General features: G+C 51.1%; 1 non-coding gene across 1 annotated transcript; it reads left to right on the plus strand.

The window, feature by feature from the left end:
• Window positions 1-5,490: 5,490 nt before the first annotated feature.
• Trnaa-agc (transfer RNA alanine (anticodon AGC)) lies at window positions 5,491-5,564 on the plus strand. The gene has a single exon. It is a non-coding gene; the product is annotated as a tRNA-Ala (tRNA).
• The last annotated feature ends 594 nt before the right edge of the window (window positions 5,565-6,158 follow it).

The raw sequence follows: 6,158 nt of genomic DNA on the forward strand, positions 1-6,158 counted from the left end.
TGAATAAGTTTTAGGAGGCAAATGAACTATAGGGGGTTTGAGAGGCCCCCCCTAACAGAAGGCCACTGGACTCTCTGAATGTTATTTATTTATTTATTTATTTTTAGTACTAGGGATTGAAACCAGAGGTGTTTAACCACTGAGTCACATTGAGTCATATTTTATTTATTTTATTTATCTCTATATTTTATTCAGAGACAGGGTCTTGCTAAGCTGCTAAGGGCCTCACTAAGTTGCTGAGGCTGACTTTGAACCGGCGATCCTCCGGCCTCAACCTCCCGAGCCACTGGGATTACAGGCGTGGGTGCGCCCTACCTCGTGCAGACTTCTGGCTTCCAGAACTGGGACGGAAAACATTTCTGTCGTTTCAAACTCCAAGTCTGGGGCAATTTGCTACAGCAGACCAAGAAACGAGCTCTCGGCCTTTCTGTGGCCTTTCTGTTTCTTGCCGCTCACCTGGACCTCCCTCTCCAAGGCTCCGCCCCCACCGCAACCTTTCCTCTCCCTGCGTCCTTCTCGCCCAGCCCAAATCTTGCAAGGAGAAAGCAAGGCGGCCTTCGGTGGGCCTCAGGCAGCTGAGCCGCGTCAGACCGAATGTGCACGTTCATCGGTTTTGCTCAGGATTCAAAGGTCCCCTGCGCGTCTTGCGCCCTTAGTCCATCTGCCCGCCCGCTCACCTCCTCCTGCCCGGGCCAATGCACTCAGCCCGCATCTGCCGGCCGCTTCCTGGCCACACCCCCTGCAGTCTCTGGTCCACCTGGACAGGCACGTAGCCACCACCAGCAGGAATCGTGCCGTACAAATGAAATAACCCCCAGAATGAAATGCCACGAGCAAACATGGACCTTCTAGGTACTTTGGCCTACGGCAGCTAATTTAACCTTCACAAATGAACTGTCGTTACTTTTCTTATCTTCTGACGAGGAAACCGATGCTCCAAGAAGTTAAATAACTCTCTCCAGGTCTCAGAGCTGGCTGTGCGGGGTTTTGAACTGGCCTCTGGTGATAGGCTGGATTTAAAATCCTGGCTCGGCTACTTACTAACGCTGTGCAAGTGAACTTGTTCCCTAATCTCTCTGCATCTCGACTTCTGCATCTGTAAAAGATGAATAATAATAATTTCTGTCTCAGAAGCTTGTTGAAGATGGAGTCCATGGGGCTTCCGCATTAAGCCCTCATTTGGCACATAGTAAGTGCTCAGTAAATGCCAGCCAAGATTCTCCGTGTCAGAGCTGGAGCTAGCAAATTCTTACTCGGTGTACACCACATTCAGTTTACCATTCCACAGGGGAAGAAACTCGTTGGGTTGGTTAATTTTGTTTTTTAAACAATTGCTCATTTTTACTTTCTTTGGAGCCCACATTCTCCAAGTGGACTTAGACATGCTTTCTGGGGCTGCTTCTATTTGCAGTCTGAAGTCAGGGCTGGAGCTTGCGGCTGTTCGTACCATCTGGGCTGGGACCAGAGGGCATTTCTGCAAGGTCTCTGGTTGTGGCTGGCGCGGGGGTCCCCGTGAAGCCTGCCATTTGCGGCAGGCTGGTTTCACGGAAAAGCTGAAGATCTCCAGCCTCTGAACGCTCCATCACAGGGAAAATGCTTCTTCTCCGGCTTATTTGCTCAGGGTTTAAAAGGTATTTCTGGGCTTTGGCTAAGAGGAAATTTAGCTTTCGAGCAAATCCTTGCGCACTAGTTTTCTGTAAACATCTGAATGTAGTGCATGCAGCTCGGAGCCCACTCTGTGGCTTTTCCTGGATTTTAAAGCCAGTGGGGCTGGGCCGGAGTCAGCGTGATATTTGTATAGCGATGACTGACTTGACAGGCAGGCTCCTGAGGTTGTCTCCCCAGCAAATACTGGAGACGAGCCGGTGGGGGCAGCAGGGAGCGACGGGGTGAGCGTTGGGAAAAGACCAGGGCTCTTCCCATCGCCTCCCAGGAAGCTTCCCTGTGCGCCAACAGGCTGCGAAGATGATAAGTTCATTCAGTCACTTCTGCAAATATCTACGAAGGTCTACTGTGCGCCCTCCCTGGGGGGCGCTACTTTGCGAAGCTTGAATTCATGGAGGCGAGTCCTTTCCCAGAGAAATCCCAGGCTGGTATAGCGTCATGTCCAAGAGCTCATCTTAAAACACCTGCGTGAACGCAGGAATGCTAACTGCTCTAAAGCCCACCCCTTCTCAGTGGGCGCCCCGGGGAAAGCGGAAGTCCACATGGCAGCCCAGGACAGAGCAGTTGGTAGTTAAGAAGCACTCGGCTCCAGGTGCTCATCCAGGGATCCAGGCAGCTTCCACGGAGCGTTTCACTGTCCCGCAGCCTCTCGGATTCTTCCTGGGATCCTCCTCTGCGTCCGGCCCCGCAGGTAGAGGATCACAGGATTTCTCAGGGCCCCTCCTGGAAGTGACCTTCACCTCTTTCTCCTACACGCATTGGTCAGGATTGGGTCCACGGGCACGCCCCGGGGACCGAGACAGCTGGTGAGCACACAGCATCATCTCTTCCACGGGATCTGTTGCCGGGGGCCGTGTGTGCACACCCAGAGCGTCTACAGTGTCAATGGCAAGGTGGCATCTCTGTCCTCTGCCCAGCAAGGTCATTTGTGCCCAATAAAGACGGGATGTCTTCCAAGTCCAGAAAGCTGCCTCCCCTCTTCGCTCCTCTGAGTCACCTCAGTCTCCCTGGGCAAGAGGCCTCACTTCTCCAAACCTCAGTCTGTTCAACCAGAAAGCAGAGATGCTAATCATGGTACCTGCAGCCCGGGCGCCACGTGTGAAGAACAGGTGGGCCAGAAGAGGAGAAGCCAGCTCCAAGTCCAGGGGCCACCACGTGGTCAGCACCTTGCAGAAATGAACCCCCATTAGAGGAAGCCGCAGGTGCTTCCGAGCCCAGACGTAGCCGGTCTCCTGGGCTCAACTTCCTGCTACCACTTCTGAGCTGTGTAATGACTGTGGCCAGGTCACCTTGACCTCTCTGAGCCTCAGTTGCTGAATCTCTGAAATGAAGATAATAATCATCCCTTCCCCACAGAGCAGCGTTCAGATTAAAGGCAATAAATAAAGTGGGTTCAACGTCTGCTGTGCAGCCTGACGGGCAAGAAGTGCTCAATCAGGATTAGCTGTTATCATTATTATTATTATATAAGCATTTTACACATCACCTCATTTAATCTCCACATCTCCTCCCTGAGCTAGGAAACAATAGGTAGAATCGCCCACACGTGGCTCTTTATTTATTTTATTTTATTTTTTGCAGTGCTGGGGATCAAACCCAGGGCCTTAGTGCACGCAAGGCAAGCGCTCTACCGACTGAGCCATCTCCCCAGCCCTCGCCAGTGGGACACTCACATGGGCCGGGAATGAATGAATGACTGCAGGGAGGAATGAATGAATCACCAGTCGTCCGTGTCTTCTGAGGCAGGAGGTGCACAGTCTCTGTTTCTCAGAGCGATGGTGATGTCTGCCAAAATAAATTAACTTTCCCACATCAATGACTCATTTGGCAGGAATAACAGCCTTGCACACTGAAGAGAGAATGGGGAGGGAGGAGGCTTCAGGCACGGGGGAGGGACGGCGAGCAGTTTTGTAATGACTCAAGAGAGAAGAACGAGCGCTTCCCACCCCCGCCCCTCTTTAAACCAAAAATGCAGCTCTGATGTAACCATCTAACCTGTTGAAGTGGGAGAGCGGCGGCTTCAAGCTAGTAAGTGGCTTTGCATATCAGGGCCATCAAAAGAAGCTCAGAGACTGGCATCGGAGCCCTTGCTGGCTGGACGGGGGCCCAGGGCTCCCCGTGGCCACGCCGTGTGGGGCAGGCTCAGGCCCCAGCCAGAGTTCTTTCCATGTCCTACAGGTTGCAGGTCCGTCCTGGGTCCCCTGGGACGCTTGCCCTTGCTCGGCCCTTCCCACACTCTGCTCAGGCCTCTTCCAGAGGCTGGGGAAGCTGCAGGGCAGAGTGAGCAAAGATCAAAGCCTGAGACCACAGGTCCACGAGAGGAAGAAGAAAGGGACTGGGAGGAGACAGCTGAGATGGACTTAATTACCTGCTCCTCATCTGCCCGGGGTTTTATGAGGCGGCCTCCCGGCCGGGCCTGTCTATCTCCTGGAAACCAGGCTGGAGGCGGTGAGCCCAGCATGCAAGAGAGTGATGTGACGCAGGAAGAGGAACTTTCTGACCTTAGGATGATGATGTTCCACCAGAAACCTGCTCCTGACGGCGTACCCTCCTGTCCCAAGCTTCCCTAGCTCCCCATCCCCCAGGGTCCAATCCGCGTTAGAGCTGAAGGCACGGCTTCGGGGTCCCAGAGACCTGGACTGTTGAAGTGGGAGAGCTGGCGGCTTCAAGCTAGTAAGTGGCTTTGCATATCAGAGCCATCAAAAGAAGCTCAGAGACTGGGCAACTTGGGAAATGAACTTTGAAAAAATGCTTACTCTGTAAAATGGTGTACGACTGCCCCTCGGTACCTGGAGGGATGTCCCAGGACCATCCTTCCTCCCCGGGATATGAAGAGCCACAGATGTTCAAGAGTCTTGTATAAAATGGCATGGTCTTAACTCGGGAGGCTGAGGCAGGAGGATCGTGAGTTCAAAGGCAGCCTCAGCAGATCAGCAAGGCACTTAGCAACTCTGCGAGATCCTGTCTCTAAATAAAATCTAAAAATGGGTTGGAGATGTGGCTCAGTGGTTAAGCACCCCTGGGTTCAATCTCCAGTACTAAATAAATAAATAAATCGTCTTTGCATATAACCCATCAGTATCTTCCTGTAAACTTTCAATCATCTCTAGATAACTTATAATACCTGATACAATGTGAATGGTAGGTGAAGAGTTGTGCGTTACATTGCTTAGGGAATATTGGCATGGGAAAAAGTCTAAACATGTTCATTACAGACAACTTTTTCCCCCAATATTTTCTTTTTTTTTTTTTAACTTTTTTTTTTTTTTTTTCTTTTGTGGTGCTGGAGATTTGAACCCAGGGTCGTGTGTTTATGAGGCAAGCCCTCTACCAACCGAGCTATATCTCCAATATTTTCTATCTGCAGTAGGTGGAATCCACGGATGGGGAACCTCTTGGTACGGAGGGTTGACTGTCCCCCATTCCTTGCAGAGCTTCAGATCCTCTCTGACTGCTGCCTTTGACTGAGTCCTTACCCGAGTCCTTACTGCCCTTTCTTCATTACTTCAAACCTGCAAACGGAGAGCAAGAGAGAGTCTGCTAGCAAGACACAGGTCACAATCATTTGCAACTTAATCCCCCAAGCCACAGCCTGTTGCTTTTGCCATATTCGATTGACTAAACGCCAATCACTAAGCTCAGCCACACTCAAGAGGTGGGGATCATACAAGGTGTGGATACCAAGAGCTGGGGATGCTGGGGCGTCTTAGAAACCTGTCTACCACACACCTGCCTAAACCAGAGGCGGGCAGCTCCTCCAGAACTAGGTGGGGGGAAAGTACAGTGAGCAGTCTCCTCAAGGAACATCAAGATGCTTTTACCAGCTGGGGAGATAGCTCAGTTGGTAGAGTGCTTGCCTAGCAAGCACAAGGCCCTGGGTTCAATCCCCAGCACCCCAAAAAATTAAAAAAATGCTTTTATCAAAACAAGGAGCAAGAGGTCCAAAATAGAAAAGACCCTTGCAATGAACTGAATACCTGTACCCCAAATTCCTGTGTTGAAATCCTATCCCCAATGCGGTAGGATGAGGAAATGGATCTTTGGGGGGAGTGTCTCGGGGATGGATTAGTGCCCTTATAAAACGGACCCCAGAGAACGCTAGTGTCCTCTCTCGGCTTCATGAAGACACAGTAAGTCAGTCACCTGCAACCAGGAGAGGGTCATCACCAGAAAGTGACCGTGGACTTCCAGCCTCCAGAACTGCAAGAAACAAACTTTTTTTTTTTTTTTAAATTTCTAAGCCACCCACCCGTCTTTGGCATTTTGTGATAGCAGCCCCAACAGACCAGAAAGCCCCTCACACCACCATTGAGGGAACATGCGGGGAACAGCAAACAGGGAGCGCCTTGGTCTTTTCCTAAAGGTTGACTATTTATCCTGAATGAAAAACATCGGGCCCACCAAATTCTTGTCAGCACTGAAACATTACTGAGGTCTCTCGCTGCGCTCTACTTGGCTGGTTTGAAAGTTTTATAAAAATCGCTCCTAATCAT

This window comes from Sciurus carolinensis, chromosome 8 (assembly GCF_902686445.1).
Source record: "Sciurus carolinensis chromosome 8, mSciCar1.2, whole genome shotgun sequence".
In the NCBI taxonomy this organism is placed as follows: domain Eukaryota; kingdom Metazoa; phylum Chordata; class Mammalia; order Rodentia; family Sciuridae; genus Sciurus; species Sciurus carolinensis.